Below are 19,892 nucleotides of genomic sequence, written 5' to 3'. Positions count from 1 at the left end.
AATATGTGTTTTATTGTTTGATAAATTATTTTTATTATAAAATAATATGTACTAATTTTAGAAAATTTAAAGTCTGTTAAAAATAAAGCATGAGGAACAAAATAAAAATCACTTTTAATCTTATCATCAGATTGAATAATGATAACATTTTGGTATGCTATAAAATACAATATGTATATAAATGTAAAAGTTACAAATATATTATAATGTGCATTTCATAATATACCAATATGTTACATATGTGCATACATATGTCTCTACTCATGTATATGTAAATATGCCTCTGTATTACAGGACTGATGAATTTTTAATGCAGACTATGTGTTTCTGTTTTTAGAAATCCCTGGTTCCTAGTTTTCTTACTACATTGGTAATAAGAGCAGCGCTTATCTGATAGGAGTATGGTCTTTCCGTCATTAAGGGCACACTGTGAGCTCTAATGCCCCAAAGGAAGAGGAAATGCCCTTTTTAGAGAGGAGGAGAGACTCTAAGTCCTACCTCTTCTGACCTAGAGTAGTACAGAAAGAAGAAATAAAGAGTCAAGAGGAATTAGGTGCTAGCGTTTTATTCCCATCCCACCTTGGACTAACTTTGAAGGTGGATGCCATTGAACCATCCAAATAGGTGTGGGGTGATCTTGAGAACACTGGAGGTAGTGTCCACTTCCCTCGGCAAATATGGGGAAAAAGGTAAGCAGCTAGAAGAAGCCCAACTCCAGTTTGGTACCACAACCAACAAGGTAAATGACCAGTAGCATAGCACTGACAGTGGGAGGTGAGCCTGACACAGAACTTCTGGCTCCCCATGGCCTTTGGGGAGCCAGAAATCCCAGTGAGCTTCCTTGAAGGGATGCATAATTATAAGGTTGGCTGGGGGACCAGCAGAAGCAAGGTGCATGGACAAAGAGGCCATGGTGATCAGGGACTTTGAAACTTGACATGAGCAGCCAAGGCTGTGAACATGAATGGCAGGTAACAGTATGAAACCCCAAGAGGGCAGATGGGGCTAGTGTCTCCTTTATGAACACCAGAGCAAGGGCAGGAAGAAATGAGCTGCAGAGACTAGTACAGAGAAAAAGTCATTGTGTGGAAAGGGGGTCTTTCTACTCAACAGCCAGAAAGTCATATAATTTTCCATCTACCCATATGTCACCTACAGAGAATCAGTGCACATGGGTATGTGAGGGAGAAGAGGGAAATTCCAAAAACTAAGCATTTCCCTCATAGATATTGGAACTTTTGAATGGACTATTAAGCTGGAAAAACCTGACTGTTATTAGCAAGTAAATTTATCCCCATCTATCTATCTCTTCCAGCCCAGCAGCACGGGAAATAGTGAGGAAATTAGATCAGTTGTAGAAAATAAAGAAGCTATATTTATTTTCCATCTGTGAAGCGGAGTTAAAATATGCAAGCCTGGTACATGTATGTGAGTCTTTCAGTCATCTGTGTGTGTATGTAAAATAGAAACTAATAGAACATATTATTTTCAATTTGTAAAATATCAGTCTTTCCATGTCTCTAGCTTTATGTCTATATGATCATATATTAAATGTGCCATAACTTATTTAACCAATCCTCTTTTATTATACAGTTATATTATTTACATTTTTGTTTTATAAATGTGAACATTCTAAAATCAGAATTTTTCAAAGGCTAAATTAGGTGGTGATATTTCACAATGTAAAAGGATTAGATGCATAAAAGCTTCTTACTTAAAATAATGGTTAATGTTTTAGCATTGTGGTATAAATTCAGATTGCCGTAAGATCCCACTATTACACTGTCCTCCAAATCCTTGCCCAGGAATGCCTTAAATGAAAACGTCCTCTCAGAACTTTAGAAAGTAGTCTCATTGAACAGGGTCCAGAATAGGCATGGATTATAGTGTACCTCATTATAATAGCAGAAATACTTTTGTACTAAAGATACATTTTAGCAATAAGGAGGATGGGAAATTGAAAGTAAGGTGTTGGTCATTATCAGAAGAAGGAAAGGATGGTAGGATATTTAAAGGCAAAAGTGGAAGAGTTGCTATCATTTTCAGTGAGCATAGTTCTAAGGGCAATTCTTAGATCAGGTTTCTAATAGCTAAAATAAAGGGGGAAGAGATATTCAGGGAAAACTTGTTTATACATACATAATTTCTATGCTTCAGTTTCAAAGAGGAGATGTCTTTTGCACAACTTTTTTCCTGCCTTTTCTTTTACTACATTGCATATCAACTGTCTTAATTTACCCCAGAGATAGTCAGTGGCCACATGGGAAGCATTGCTTTGATTCATGCACTTTAATTCTCATTAAAGCAAGTGTAAGTTTGGTTATGGCACATTGCTTTGAAAGCAGTTGGGATGGTGGGGGACAATGAGAGAGTGTGTAAAAGAAACAACTGGTTCATATTCTGGGAACACTGCCAGCGTTTGATTCAAAACCAGAACAAGTGCTGGCTGTCAGCTGAATCTGTGCTTAAAATAAAAGGAGGCCCATAAGAGCCTAGATTAACAGGAAGGAGGAACAATATGATGCTGAAATCTTAGTACAAGTAGCTGAAAATGGTGGGTGCTATCCCTACTTATTTTTTGGCTTTTAATATGATTGCAGAAGACTTAGCTGATAAAATAGGATATAGGATTTCCCTATCCCAAGTGCCCTATGAAATATTTATTTGATAGTATTTATGAAAACTGAATTTATGAAAACCAAGAAGGATCACAAATAAAATTATCATAAAACATGTAAAATAAGTTCAGAAATGGGTGCCAAGCCATGTCTCATATTAATTCACTGCATACAAAATCGATGAATTGTAGGTGGCCAGTAACGACATTTTAAGAATTTGCTATAACCTCGTTAATTCTGATGTTTGAGGGTTAAGACATGAGCTGGGCTCAGGTTCTCTTATATACTCTTCAGTAAGAAATCAGTTTGCTACACCAGTTAATTTTATTGTAAGCGAGTCTGTAAAGGGAATAATTCACACAAGAGAATAATAAATTATTTTTAACATTTTACATAATAGGTATATAAAATTGAGATGATAATTACAAATCATTATATGGAGGCATGAAAACGGGCATAAAGGAACATATATCTGACCATATCTTGCTAGATTATTTTAGGTTGTTAAGTATATATACTTGGAAATAATAGATATGCATTTCTTTAAAAATATTTTTATTGAGATATAATTGACATCATATTAGTTTCGGGTGTGCAACATAAAGATTCATTATATGTATATGTTGTGAAATGATCACCACAATAAGTTTAGTTTGCATCCATCACCACACATAGTTACAAATTTTTTTTTCTTGTAATAAGAATTTTTAAGATCTACTCTTTAAGCAACTTCCAAATACATAATACAGCATTATTAACTACGGTCTCCATTCTGTACGTTACATCCCTGGGACTTTTTGTTTTGTTACAGGAAGTTTGTAAGTTTTGACCACCGTCACCCATTTCTTTTAAAATATTATGTAAATCAATTTCTCTAATTCAGATCGTCTCCCCAAGTCCCAGCTACTAAAGATTTACGGTGTCAGTTAAAAGATACCTGCCTTATTTGATTTCATAGACCTTCACTGGTACAGCGAAGAGAAACCACTCTGAGTCCGTTATTACCAAAGAAAGCAATGAGAAGAGTCACCCCTTCCTATTCCTGAGGGTCATATTCAGTGATTCACATACTCAATGATTTAAACTAGCTTGTGGGTGGGTGGGAAATCCCACACAATTCAGCCATCACAAAGTTGACCAAGATGCAGAATTGCTTTGTACTGTTCTGCTTTAAATAAATACAGATAATTAAATAAACCTTTGCAGCAGTAGAATAAAGCATAAATCCAAACTTTGCCCAGCCGAAGGCTTCCTTGGCCACTAGCCAGGAGCCAGAGGGCTAGGGCTAATTTGCATAAAATTGAACAGATTGCTGCAGCTGCCGTCCTTATTAATACCAAGGCGTAATCATAATCAGGAGACATTCCATCCACAGCAGAGCCAACTCCTGTGCAATGCCACCCATTGCTTTGTGGGACCTATAGACGCAGATATGTGATCCCACTTTAAAGAGAAAAGCAATTTCTAAAAAAACAAAACAAAACTTTTTTCGATTTGCTTAAAAAAAATCCCCAGCTCTTTCACTGAGTAGACTTACCAAGTGTCTTGGTCCTTTGACTTATCAATGTAAAACATTACAGATATTTCTGTACGTTGTCATTACTTGGCTAAAATCAGTGTGTGGAAATTAGTGAAACCATTGATTTCAAATTTTCTTCAATGGGATCGTGGTGGACTTTTCACAACTTCATTTTTTTTTACATGTCTGCAAAATATTATTTATGATACAGTGACTGCTACCAGTTGCTGATGATGTCACACTTGGCTTTTTACATTCTGTCACCCAGATTTCAACTGCAGGAAACTCTACACGGCAGTGAAATGCAGAGAGATGTCAAAAAGCATGTGCTATGACTTATCACGCCCCAAACATGCTGAGAACACAGACACTATGTAATGCCTGATAGAGTGCTTTTGCATCAGGATATCAACAGCTCTCTCTTTGTCAGAACTACCAAATGAATCGGAAGATTGCTGTTCTACAGTTTCTCAGTCAGAAGGGCTGTCAGCAGCTTCATAAGGGCCATCTGGGGAAAACAAACTCTTGGCCCACAGAAAGATGACGTAGCAGACAAGGAGCACTGGCAAGGACGGGGTGGATTATATTAAAAACCTATCATATTTGTTAGCTAACTGTGGATGACAGCGGTGGAGCATACAAAAAAAAGCTTTTATGGTGCTCTGAAAATCCCATGAGTTTACCACACGAGAATACATCTTGAGCTCGTCTATTGGTTTGGACACAGTAGAAGTAGAGTATTGTTTTTCTCTGATCATGTAATATGCATCAATATAGTAAAAGAAACTCTAAATACCCATTTAGCACAAAATTTTGTTGGTAAAGTTTTAAAATTTCCCCATCCTTTCCCAATCCCTATTATTTGAGCATGTTTGATTTTACAGTTAGGATTCTATATTCACCACCACGGAATTCTCAGTGTGCAGAGGGCTATATCTCTATGCTAATCCCTAAACCAAGGATTAGGGATTTTTTTTTTAGCCATTCTCAAATAAATGATTAAAATATAAATACATAATCCACATCCTATTAGAGAGAAATAAAATATCATATAGTTTTTTTCTCTTTCCACTCAACATCATTCTTTCCTAAGTCTTCTATTATCTATATGTGACTAATTCTTACATTTACATCTCCAGTTCTAAATCCCCACTTTTTTATTCTTTATTCATATTTCTATTTTGATATTGGAATTTCCCCCATGAATACCATGGAAAGATATCACATGTAGGATGATCTCCCAAAACTCTACCTTGAATTCCAATGACATCTCCATTTTTTAAGTTTTTGCCTTAATCCTCTACATTTGAGCCTGTCTATATCCCCATGGTCTTTGCTCTGGGTGTCAATAAAAATGAGCTCAAATATTATATCTGCACTTACAGTCACTTGCTTCTCTTTGATGTTCTTCTGACTTGATTATACTTCTCTCTGGCTTGTGCCCACTACTCTTTGGATTTATCAGCTTGAACTTTGAAGCTTAAACTCAAAAACTTTCTGAAGATTGTAAGCCGTGCTTGTACCGTTGGCTTTCCCCTTCCCAGGTGCCTGGGGATAGGGAAGCACAATATAGTTTTAGCTCAGATCTTAGGACTTTTAAGAGGGAAGCCTCTTATCATGTAAAGAGAAGGTATACTGATCTGCAGAGGGATGAAGGTCAAGCAACAGTTAAGCCACAGTATTGGTATTGGAACTTGGTTCTGATTTTTTTTTTAAAAAAGTCTTAAAAAGCTCTTGCAGCCATTTATCAATGTGTCTTTATTCACTTCTTTGGGTCTGCTCTGCTTTTTGTCTTTGTTGTTTATTTTCTATTCTAATTCTCCCTTCAGAAACTAGGTACAGTTAAGATGATGAGACAAACTTGGGGATAATTCCCACTCAGGACAAGTTTCCGCTCAGACATTTGAAGTGTGACTCCAAATTAATGCATAATCATGTAAGCAATTTAGGCTTGTGGTTAATGTAGGCAAACCTAGAGAATCCCATTGGTTTACACAAGTCCTATAGCTATTTTTCACCTAAGGGTTTGAGCCCAATCTGATCCAGTAACAAGTAACAACTTTAGCTGGTCTTGTTTTTTTGTTTGTCTACCTCCATCAGAAAACGTGAGAGTATGATGGAAATTATGCCAAGCGGTCTATACAGGTTCAAAGAGCTGGCAATTCTCATACTAGCAATATTCATCAGAGCTAGATGATCTCTTGATCATCACAAGATCAAGACGGTGTTTTGCTCAGACCTGCCTCAAAATACAACACACTTTTCTCCACATCAACCAACCAAACTCATGAGAGTGGATTCCAGTCCCCCAGGTGACCTTGTAGTCATCATCATCTTCTGCCCTTTCTTCAACTCCCATACCTATGGCAGTACTGTGGATATCATTTCTGAAACTTGATCATTAGCTAATTTTTATTATCTGGATTATTGCAATAGACTCCTAATTATTCTTCTGGCCTCCAATCCATCTTCTGAAAACCTCAACCTTCCACTAAGAATAGGACATTCTTCCTAAAATCCAAATTTTCACACTTGCCAAGTCAAAGATCTTTGAAATGCCCTGCTACCAACAATATTAATTTTGAAGTACTTGGGAAGGTATTCAAGCAACTATATGATCTGATTTTAGCCAACTTTTTCAGCACAAGCTTGTCCTTTTTGTGACCTATGTTCAGATAATGAGACAGTTTGCTGTTACCCAAACACAGCTCTGTGTCTCTTCATCCTTTGCACTTGCACCTCCCTCAGCCTATTACCTCCCTTCTTTGTCTAGTTGTGAAAATTTGTTAAATATAAATATCACTCAGCGTAGGCATTACATATCCCTCCCTGATCTGATAATTAATCATTCTCTAATGTGCGAAACTTAGAGCTCTGTGTTGATAGGAAGTTTTGTGCTGAAAGTTACCTAGCCTAAACCCTCATTCTGCAAGTGAGGAAACATTCTGGAAACACTAGGTAGCTGAGATCAGACAACTCACAGTTCATACCATTTGCACTTAGATGCACTTATCACATCATAGTTTATGGTAAAGTTAAATAGCCATAAACTTGAAATTCACTTAAACACCCAGGCCTATATTTCACTGACTCATTAGTCCCCGCTGCATGACTTCAGGGCTTCCAGTGCCCCCCACCCCACAGAGTTTCTCCAGTTATCTCTGAGAGTTCATGGCAGGGGTGCGGGGGGCGGGGGGGGGGCTCTGTAGTACACTTAGACCTTTAAGCTCTCCTGTTTGTCTGCTAAGTTTCTGCAAATGTGCCATGTCAGCTTGTTAACAGGTCTATTGTGACTAACCTCTGAGAAAGCCAAGTCTAGGGATTCCCTACTATATGTAGCCTACCCCGTTTGGGCCCACTGAATGAATGGATAGATTCATAATATTCCAAGGTAAAAGACATTGACTCTCCGTAACTCTGGATCACATCTTTACATCTGTGCTTTGAAGCAACATTACTTTGTCCCAAACTCTCTAAGTCTCTTGAAAATGTTTCCTTTGGCTTCTTTCTGTAGTCTTGATCTCCACAGGGACTCAAAATCAGCCCCTGGTATCAACAGGTAATCAACAAGTAAGCTACCTTCCAGTGCTTTATTTTCCTCTGTCCCCCAGGCATTTGTGTAGCAATATTCCTTTCACTCCCATCCAGTCAAAAAATAAGTCCTTAAGCATATTAACTCATATAGATAGACACCTAGAGCATTGGAGCTGTGCATGTTTCTTTGCAGAATGAGTGTTTCATACATGGTCTCCTCCACAAAACTGCTTGCTAAGTGTAGGTCATGACCATGTCATATTCACCTTTGTATTCCCCAAGGGACCTTGAGAATGAATAGCAGATAGTTGGAGCTGAACAAATATTTGTAGTTTGAATGAGGAACAAATGAAACAATATTATAGATTCTAAAGGTAAGTGATCTAATATAAAGCATTGGATTATCTCACAGGAATAATGCAATGTTTTAAATTAAACAGGTTTTATTAAGTAACCACATGTAAAACTAGAGTACCCCTACAAAAAAGGCACACACTGACTAAGCGGTAAGTGACCTAGAATAACATTTTTAGTCATTCTGGTTTATTCCTTGATTTAACCGTGACTTAATAAATTCCAATCCTTCTATATGTGTAAAATGAATCCAAAATATTAATTATAACATTAATCCTCTGGGGATATATTCTCAGTCTAAAATATCCTCAAAATCCATTTCTTCCATATATTATTTTGCCTTGATTTCTTTTTATTTTTTAAAGTCATTTTTCCATTTTCTTTTAATACTATTTCTCTCTTTAATGTCCTGTGTGGTTCTTTCTGCATCAAGAATAGAGTGTTGGGGATGAACATGCCAAATATTTTCCATTCTATGATTTAAAATAATGGTTTTTACAAGAAAGGTGTTTTATGGTCTATAGTTATAAATTTGCACCTGCTTGCCTTTAAACCGTTCTGCAAAAAAGTAACTATATCCTCAGGAGGCCCTTCCTCAGTCTCTTCATTCATCTTAAATGAGCACCAGGACTTGGTAAGTATTCTGTGGCTCACCAAACCTCTCTGAATGCCAAGAGGGGCCTCTGGCTCAAGTCTATATTTCCTTATATTAAAAAGGTGAACTGCAAAGTAGACTCTGAAAAGTTAATCCTTATAATTTAAGCCCTTATTTGTTCCACATGAACTAACTTCCAGATTGTTACTGAAACAAATTTTCTTTTATTTGTGTATTCAAATAAGTATGATTCACTTAAAAAGCAGTCCCACTGAACCACATTTGCATATCCTAATTAGTTTAGCATGTTCATTTTCCATTCACATGTTTTTCAAATAAATGCTTTTGAAGAATAGTAAAACTTAACTAACATCTGAGGCTGCAAGTTCACAAAAAGAAAAAAAGAGAAAGAGCTGACATTCATATTAGCTAAAAAAAGGCAAGAATTTCAATGTGTGGCACAGAGGATGTGGATTTGATTCCTGTTTCATAATGGAGGCTTGATTTGCGTTTAGCATGTACCAGGATGTGGGTGGCTTCAAGGCTAGCTCATTTGTATATTCGTATAACCAACACAGGGTAGAAATCAAAGTAATATTCTAAGACTCTAATGCATATTAAGAATTTATCAACTTTTGAAGAATATTTTTTATAATCTAAAATAAGCTAAGGATAAAAAGTTATATACATCAGTAAGAAACCTCTGGGAGAGAAAGCTATCCATCAAAAGAAAACACCTAATTCTGAAACATTCTATCACAAACATAGGTACACATTTTATATCTTATGAAAATGCATGCCACTGATTTGGAAGAAGTTTCTCTACATGGAACATGGACTGTGTTTGGCTTTCAATAAAGGGAAGAGGAGGCAAAAAAAAAGCTTCTGTGTCACAGCATGGTTTCAAATACACAATTATCTGCCTAAATTGATTCCTAAATCCCACTCATTCCTACAAATTAAAAAAAAAAAAACCAAAACACAAAGTAGAATGATGTCAGTTATGTTTCTTAGCCCTGTTACATAGCATTATGTTGCTGAACGCAGATTCTTATGTGAGTGTTCACAGGTAATTTTGGAAATTGTTGTGATTTAAACCTATCCACTTAGCCACTCTTGTATCTTCTTCCCCTCACTTATAAGAAGTATGGGAAACATACTCCTTACCTTTTCATTCCAATCTAGGTCATAGATCAAATCTGGGGTCATAGATCAATCTAGGTCATAGGTCAACCTCCTGCTCACATATTTCTTTCCACTCACTAGTACTGCATCTTTGGATTTGAGTAATTATTTAATTTAATGCATCTATCTAGTCTGAAATAGTTAATAATACTTTCCTAATACATGATTCCAGAAAGCAGTTGTCACTAGAAGGCTATGATACATTATCCCTCATTTAAAAGACAAAGGCAGGAAAGTCATTGTAAAAAAGTTACAAAAGCTATTTCGTATTGAGTAGTTTATTGTTCTATTGGCTATTTTAAATTGTAAAGATAGTCAACAAATGAAATCAACAACACAGATTCATATCATATAGTGTCCTAGGTATTAGGGATGAAAAACTCTGAGTTACATAGCTTTGGAGTGTTCTTGCCCATGAGGACACTTTGCTAGACTACTTCCAAGACTGCACAGGTGACTTACTATATCTGGAAGAGCAATTCTACTCAATAGCAAAAATAATCTCGGCTTTGGGAGACAAAAAGGAAGGTTTGAGACTAAAGAAGACTCACTTTCCTTTTAGGATCAGAGTGAATTGGGTAGACCCAACACTAATAGGAAATCATCTAGAGTTATAGATTCATAAATAAATCGCATAATACATATTCAGTGAAACATCTTTTTTCACAATCAAAAGCAAACCTACCTGAAAAATATACAAAACGATATTTTGTCTTCTTTGTGCAAGTCCACGCTCATATTTTATTTTATGCACTAGAATGTTTAAAAACAAAAAAAGACAGATACTCAAAGCTCCAACAAAAATATGAGTTTTAGTATGGAATGGATGACATATGTTTAAAATGGTGTCACAGCCACACATTTCTTATTTTATTTGCATTTCCTAGAACTAGAGGAATGTTGAAAAAAATCTGGGATTTAGCTAAGAGGGGACAAATGGAAGAGTATCTGTGCTCCAGCTGAAAAAAGTATAAGCGGTGTCATGTTGGAGATCGTTTCCAACTCTCTGTCACTTTCTTGTGTGAGAAACGAAGTCGAGGTGCCTGGCAGTTCTTGTCAACAATATGTCCAGGCAGTGACTGTACAATGCTGTGGCAGCAGAGCTTTCAAACAAAAACACCAGAACCTGAGAAGTATGTGTCTGTGATTAGTACCTGATGCTCTGCACTGTGGATGTCCCAGCTCATGTTTTTAGTGGAATATCTTCTGTATAAAGCTAATGATGCTTCGTTCTCTGTTCATCACATCAATGTGGAAAAGATCATATGGCTGTAATCAACTCTTCAGCATGAAAAAGTTTGTTTCTTCCCTTTCCAGATCCATCAACAAAAACACATGAAATGAAATGCCATTTTTGCCTAGCTCTAGACGTCAACTTTCACAACAAACTGAAATAATATATACACATTGAGGAGTAAAACAGAAATGGTTAGAGTTCTTTGACTCAAAATATCAAGAAGTATGCCACTTCACCCCACAACTTAGAATCCTTCCAGAAAGATTATAAATTTTAAGAAGACAGACTATAATCTCTAATAATAGCTTCTTTTAAATTTATTTTCCAAATGAATACCAGATGCATCCTTCCCATTCTACTCCCAAACATATATACCCTAATTGTACACTTCTAGTTACAAGAACATGTACTTTGGTTCTGTTTAGAGCATATTTAGTTATGTCATATCCACAAGGTACTTACGTGATTGGCAGTCTTGGTTGTGTTTCTCAATAAATCATGTAGCTCTGAAGAAAGATTGTTACCTGGTAAAACCATTTATGAAAAGAACCGCTGATGTATAAAGCATGGTGAGGAAACTCAAGGGAAAAACTTATTTCTTATCAATGTTTTGAACTGTGTGTGTGTGTGTGTGTGTATGTGTGTATTTGTGGGTATGTAGATAGTATATTAGGTTCATAGGTTCTGCATATGTTTTTTACATATATTTAGTACTTACTAATTTGTAGTGTTTATACAAACACCAACAGGAAATAGAGAATGATATGAATTTCAAGATATTAAAAAGGCAGTACTATTTATTTCAATGAGAGACAGTGTTTCTGTCAACAAAGCACTAATTCTAATTTCTGGTGAATACAAAAATTAAGCAAACAAAAGCATACATATCTTTCCTCAAGGAAATTACAATCCATCAGAAGAAGCAAACATATGTAGAAACAGTTATTGGATGTCACATGCCCTCTTTGCTCTGCCTAGTCTAAAACTCAAATCTGTGTCCGTAGATAGGAAACATACAGGACTTGAGGGCTTAAGCTTCACTTACAGCTTCTTTTTCTTCCACTTCATATTCTTTATTTTTTAATGTTTTCTTTTTATGTGTTTCTGTGAGGTATCTTAAATCATCTTTGAATAACAAATAAAATCTACTTAAAATATGTAGGGGATTATTAAATATAAAACTCATATAATTAAAACTATGTTTTAAGGAGATAATTCCAGCAGTATTGGGGAATATGGACTAGAAAGAGGAGACAGGAGACATTTGGGATGCTGTTTTTATGGTCCGAGGAAAACAATGAGGACCTAACCAGGGGCAAAGGCAATGAAACTAGAGAGATGTTTAGAAAGTAGTTTCTGTAGGGCTTGCAGACCATTGTGAGAAGAAAAAAGGGAGAAATCAAAGGTATCCATTCAGTTTCCTGTCTAAGTGACTTGGCAAATATTATTTTCTTGGAATAGACAAGGAACACTAGAATAGGAGGCATGGGTGGGAGAGCGTAGCAAGATACCGAGCTCATTTTTAGACAGTGGAACGTGAGTGCTCGAGGGAGCTTCAGGTAGAGGTATCAAAAAACAATCAGAAATCCAGATTCATAGGTTAGGAATATAGTTAAGGACCAGTAAAGAGATTTACGTCAGCAGAGGAGAAAAGAAACTGGAACAGAATCCTGACGACAAGGGCAACATTTAAGGGCTGGGCAGAGGAAGAGATGACAGTGAAAAAGTCTGAGAAAAGGATATAAATAAAGTGAACAATGGGAAGATGTGTCAACAGGAGAGAGAAGTGGACCTCTAAAAGTCAGCGACCATGCCTTCTTGTGTATCTCCAATGTTTATCATGGGGTTGGGAAAATAAAAGGAGCTCAAACTATCTGATGAATGATAAAAAAGGGGTAAAAACTTCAAACACAAAGCAAAGTTTAGTGAAGAAATGATTATGAAGAAAATGTTGACTTAGCAATTAATGTGTTATTAATAACTTTTGTAAGAACAATTTGGAAGTTCGGGAGAGGGTGATGATGTAAAGGAGAAATATATGGACATAAGAAAATGTGAGGAGAGTTTCAGTTGAGTGACAAGGGCAGAGATGCCTGAATAATTAAACAATGTTGCATTGTATTTTGAGGATAATGATGTTGACATATAAAATAAAAGAAAGGCCAGATGGGAGCAACTTTAAGGCCGAAATGGGTATTGAGTATTGTGCGGGAGAGGAGTTGATAGGGTGGCATGCAGATATTCATAGTGGAAAAAGTGCTGCACAGGAAATCAGTAGGCCTAGGGTCTGATTCGGGACCTGTAAGAAACTAACTAGAATCATCAGGAAAACAATCTTTCTAAGCTCATCTGTATAATGAAGAGTTTGGATTAGAAGGGAAGTTCTTGCTCTGGGGAATCTAGATATGCAGTTTCAGCCCTACCTCTCTGTAATTCTTGGATTCCATGGTTAGGGGAAGAGAAAAGAAGTGTTACATATAGAGACTCTGATAATCAGGAGGATTTAGAAACATTCCTATTCAACCCACACAAAAAGAAGATTGTATGTGCCTTTCAATCAGGAATAGAAATAAAGAAAAAGTGATACATTTATCAGATGCAGTGGACAAAAAGTAAGAGTAATGTGCTGAGGCCCATTCAGCTCAATCTCCTATCCCCTTTGCTAAGGCAGAATGTAATCATAATCCAGGGACATCCCCTCAGGAGCAACATGGTGAAGATATTGGGTGCAAAGTAATGTGACCCTGATTAGCCAACGAATTCATTGCTCTGCCAAGGCTCTTGTGGGGAGAAAATCAAAGCAATCCAGCTGAGTCTCAGGGTAGCCTTTAAACGGGTCCCAACTTGACTAGGGATTGGTTAGTCCCCTAAAATGCCCTTCCCACCCTCTTCTTACTCCTTGTGCTAGTAATTTGGAGGCAGGTCCTGGTCCTCAAAGCTCCTTTTCCCCCCAGGTTGTTACCTCAGGTGCAGAAACTTCATGCTGGTGGCTTATTTACACATCAGACACATTAATTAAAAGTTTGGACCTTATGGTGATTGGCTCAACTACTCTATCCTGCCTAGGGAGACAAAGTTTAGTAATACCAGAAATTAAAACATTTTGCAGCAGTCTTGCTGATTAATACAACATGTTAAACTTTTGCTTTTTTTTTTTTTAAGTGAGTTCATTTTGGTTCATCTAAAACAGACACTTGCTATCTTTTCCTTATCTTTCAATGTGAGATAACCACAAACAGCTTTTAGAAATCTCCCTTGCAAGGGGATGCAGGCCAGACGATTGTGTGATGTGGCCCAAGACACTAGAAACACTGGCTGGAAGCCAAGGAACTTGCACCTTGAAGTTCAACAGGGGAAAATAGTGATTTTTTTCAAAGGTATAAAGATGACTAAAGTTGGGAGGCCCCAGGACTGATCTGTGGAAGCTGCCTGCATATGACTGCAACACAAGAATAGTATTTTTTTTTTTTTTTTTTACTTTTTAAATGTATTTATCTGTTAAAATTTTCCTTTGAAATAAAGACACATTGTAACAAGGATATCTGGAAGAGATTATTTCATACTTTAAATATATGCATGGATCTTTGACCGAGTGATGGATTATACCTGTGAGTCACTTCAATTGTACAGAGATTGTATCTGAGAAATTTCTTACCTTATATTACCGAAAGTCTCCTTGGATAATGTTGATAAACCCCCTGTATAAGATGAGAAAATGGTGTCACCAAAAATTTAGAGTAAAATAATGTTTCTCAAACTTGTTTTCATCACAGACCCTTAAGGAGCCTTTTTAGACTTTTTTTTTTCAAATCTCCCTCTGCCTGGCATTAAATAACACAAACACACTATGTATCTGTTTATGTATTTAAGATATTTCTGCCCCTCAAAAACAGTTTGCATAACTTTGAGGATGATATTGCTTCCGTTAAAATGTTTGAAGTAGCTAGCATCTAGACACACAGATTTTGATGTATAAATAATTTCCCCTTTAAACTGGTGGGTGTTGCCTACATATCAACTCAAAAGATAAAACTACAACCCATCTTGGAGTGTGGTGAATACTCTGTTTTGCTATAAAGCCTTTACTTTGGATCCTTTTTAAAACATGTTATGGACTTAACTCTTTGCTTTCTCCCCGTCTGTAAATACTTGCAGAAGAGCGACATCCCAGATGGAGAAGGAGGTCAAGTGCAGAAGGAAAGCTGACCTTGCAACTAGAAGCTCCATATAGAATGCAAACTCTTCTTACTGAATCCTTGCTATGGATTGTCAGAAATCCTAAATTATTAAATCCAGATTATCAAGTTTGTATATGTAAATAACATATGTATTAATGTATATTTTATTCATTTTTTAAAGTGTTGATTTGGGACCAGACCATGTTCTGGAGGCACAGAGAGTAACGTCACGAAGCACTTGCCCTTGTAGATGCTCACATTATGTCAGAACCCGATGTGAAAACAAGTCATTTTAGCAACATGATAAGAACTACAAGAGAGGCGTTAACCTGGCCACAGAGTAGCATGGAGAGTAAAGTGGGCAACTTGGCATGAGGTGACACTTGAGCTAGCAGTCTAGGAAGAGACAGAATGAAGAAGGTAAATTAGGGAGGAAGAGCAGACCAGGGATAAGACAGAGCTTACTGTTCGCTTTTAGGGGATGAGAGAGACGTAAACACGCTATAAGAGTGACAGGAAAAATCTGATAGAAAAAAAAGATTGAAACCTACAACATAAGGCATAATAATAGAATAACCTATGTGAGGGAAAAAATACCCAACAATTACCTAATAGGACTCAGGAGTTTAGGTTCTAATATGTCTTTGCCAATTTTTTACAATTTGTTTTTTATTGTGGTGAAAATACACATAAAATTTACCATTCAGATAGTTTTAAGTATACAGTTTGGTGGTATTAAGTATATTCATATTATTGTGCAAACACCACCATCCATCTCCAGAACGCTTTTTAGCCTGCAAAACTGCAACTATATACCCATTAAGCAATATCTCCTCATTCTCCCTGTCTCTCTGCCCCTGGCAACCACCATTCTATTTTCTGTTTTCATGATTTGATTACTCTAAGTACTTCATATAAGTGTAATCATACAGTATTTGTCTTTTGTGATTGACTTATTTCACTTAGCATAAGTCCTCAAGGTTCATCCATGTTGTAGCATGTATCCGAATTTCCTCCCTTTTTAAGGTTGAATAATATTTTATACAATGTATATACTACATTTTTCTTATCCATTAATTCACCAATAGACATGAATTGCTTCAACATTTTTGATATTGTGAATAATGCTCCTATGAACTTGAGTGTACAAATATCTGTTTGATACCCCACTTTCAATTATTTTGGTATATACCCAGAAGTGGAATTGCTGGATTTTATGACATTTCTATATTTAATTTTTTGAAGAACAATCACACTGTTTTCAATATCTGCACCATCTTACATTCCCATCAACGGGGCACAAAAGTTCCTCACCAGTACTTGTTATTTTCTGATTTTTGTTTTTGTTTTGATAGTAGCTATACTATTGGGTGTGAAGGGGTATCTCATTGCCATTTTGATTTACATTTCCCTGATGATTAGTGATGTTGAGCATCTTTTCATGTGCTTATTGGCCATTATTTATGTTCTTTGGAGTAATGTCTATACAAGTCCTTTGCCATTTTTAATCAAGTTGCTTAATTTTTGTTGTTGAATTTTAGGAGTTCTCCATATATTTGGGATATTAATTCCTTATCAGATATATGATTTGTAAATATTACTCTCTTCTATAAGTTGCCATTTTACTTTGTTTTTATTGGTTTCTAAGTATTTTCTAATTTCCTTTATGATTTCTTCTTTTATCCATTAGTTATTTAAGAGTGTGTTTTTTAATATCTACAGATTTGTGAATTTTTCAGTTTTCCTTCTGTTATTTATTTCTAAAATTATCACATTGGGTTGGAGAAATATTTTGTATTATATCTATTTTTTTAAATCTATTAAGACTTTATTTGTGGATTAACTTATGATCTATCTAGAAGACGTCTCATGTTTACCTGAGAAGAATATGTATTCTATTGTTGTTGGGTAGAGTGTTCTGTACATGTCTGCTAGATCTAGTTGGTTTATTGTGTTGCTCAAGACTTCTATTTCCTTACTTATCTTCCATCCATGATTAGGAGTTGAATATTTCAGTCTCCAATTATTAGTGTAAAACCATCTATTTCTGCTTTTAGTTCTATCAACTTTTGCTTCATATATTTTGAGGGTCTGTGTGTAAATGTTTATTATTGTTATATATTCTTACTGTATTGAACCTTTTATTTATATGTAATGTCCTTTGTCTTGTGCTATTGGTGTTCAATATGCCTTGTAGCTTTTTACATCCCTCATTTCCTGCATTACTATTTACTTTTATGTTCAGTTGATTTTTTGTAGTGCAATGTTTCAGTTTCATTCTCATTTCCTCTTGTGTATATTCTATAGCTATTTTCTTTATGGATACCTCTTTACATCCTAGTTATAACACTCTAATTGAATTTATACCACCTTAACTAAAATAACATAGAAAATTATATAGAAGAGAAAATATGGAGTTACAGTTATTGCAATTTTCAGCTCCAGAATTTCTTTTTGGTTTCTTTTCAGGTTTTCTATCTTTTTATTGATATTTGCATTTTGTTCATACGTTGCTTTCTTGACTTTGTCCATGTCTTCCATTAGTTCTTCAGGTATCTTTAAGTCTTTGTTATTTTTCAGAGGTAGAGTTTGAGGGTACTGATGCTTACTAAAGTCAGTTTTCTTTATCTGTAAAATGGGGATGATAAAATAATCCTCAATGGGCTTTTTTTGAACATTTAGGAGTTCCAAGAGATAATTAACAGGGATTATTGATGAATATTTAAGTGTACATCTGTGCATGCAGTACCATATCTTGATTTGTTTTAAGATGATGTTATCGACAGTAATCATAATCCAGCAGGATGCATTGGACTAAAGAGGTGATTGTCAATAATCTTCTTGTGACTATCACCACATTCAGATACTCTCTTTCTGTACATAAAGAAGCCTAGATTTTCAGATTTTTCTACAAGACGTATGATTTCCCGAGAATTCATCTTCAAGCAAAACTTTCCTTTCACGTTACTACTTGCTAAGCTGGACTTCTAAATGTGTGCTCGGTGGTAGCCACCGCAGTAAGAATTAAGCTCTGTCTTCCTTTTGTTCCACTAAGCAGTGACTCAAGCATGTTATGTTAACTCCTGTAGAAAGATCGGGAGTATCCAATCCTTAACTGATGGATACATTATTCCCTTGCCTATTTATGCTTATAAACCATCTGTCAAATTGAACTGTATGGGCACTTGCCATTGTGCCATCATCATGGGTTGCTTACTTGTTTAAAATTATAGACAGTTTAATTTTATGTTTATTAACATAAATTATGAGACTCTAGAGACTCTCATATCGAGGGCCCAATTGAGATGAGGAGGTAACAAGGAAAGCATTTTAAATGGTACAGCAGAAGCCACGATTATCAAAATGAGTCCAAAGTAAGTTATGCTGATGGTTGTTATTCTAGTGCTTGGAATAGTAGCAGTGACTTCACTTAAAAAACCCAAAGGCAAAAGATATGTAAACATGAAATATATATGTTTATTCTTACACACATTTTTCCCCTTGTTACCCTCCAGCTGGCAGAGGTTATAATGCATAGGCTTTCCTGGCATAAGACAGCTGTTGGATATGCCTCAATGTAGAGTGCTATTTTACAGTCTACAGCAAGAATATTAAAACCAATCTTTTTGCTGCAATTGTTTCTTGGTAAAGGTACATAAATTAAAAACAGTGACTGAATTAGTTCTATAAAACTGCATTATTATTTCTTTACTTTAAAAAAATCAGATACTTTTAAAAATAGATTTTATGTAATGTATATGAGGAATGAAAAATAAATAATATATAGTCTAGTATACAATGTAAATAGTATATATAATGTAAATACTGGATAAAAATCTGAAAAAGTAAATATGAAATGAATTGATATGAAGTTGAGCAAATATCACAATCAACATACTCTTCTTTAATTTTTTGAAATATTTAGCTTTATCATTTTAAAATGCACCCCTGTTTTAAAGAATTAATAGGAAACATTATTTTCCATAATTTTAAATATATATTTTTAAAGTACAATGTATTGCACCATGTACAAGGTACCTCACCTCATTTTAAAAACAATTTGTGGCACCTTACAGAAGAACATACACATAACAGGATAAAGAGAAAATAAGGACATTAGGAAGAAGGAAAAATAATGATGGAAAAATTAAGTGAAATAAAGGGCAAGGTTACTACATGTATATTGAAAGACATTTCTGTTTATTTGCCTGTGAACATTCTATAGACCAAAACAAAGAATAAAACATGATCAGTCACAAAAATCAGTGTAAATGGAATTAAAATATGACAAAGGATCTATAGAGTAACTTTTCTGAGTGTTGAGGCCATAAATATGTCAGTGAGTGGAATAAAGATTTCAAGCTGAACACCATTTTTATAAAAGTACTGCAGTACATTATAAGGTTTCATAGACCCATCTCTTAAAATAGTCCTCAATCTACCAAAGTATAATAGATTAAAACTAATTCTATGAGGAGATCCAAATAAGAGTAGTTAGCTGCATGATGGTCCATCTTAGTCAAAAGATGAAACACCTAGTGTAGAGGATGGAGGGTGGGGAGTAGGAATTAGTAGCAAAATTACTTTTTTGAATAAAGCCTTGCAAGGATTCTTTGTTTATTGCAGCCAAAAGATCTTAACTAGCACAATCATGAAAGCAAACATTATAATA

This window comes from Balaenoptera physalus (assembly GCF_965194825.1).
Source record: "Balaenoptera physalus genome assembly, chromosome: 5".
Lineage (NCBI taxonomy): Eukaryota > Metazoa > Chordata > Mammalia > Artiodactyla > Balaenopteridae > Balaenoptera > Balaenoptera physalus.
Note: the sequence above shows the minus strand (reverse complement) of the source record.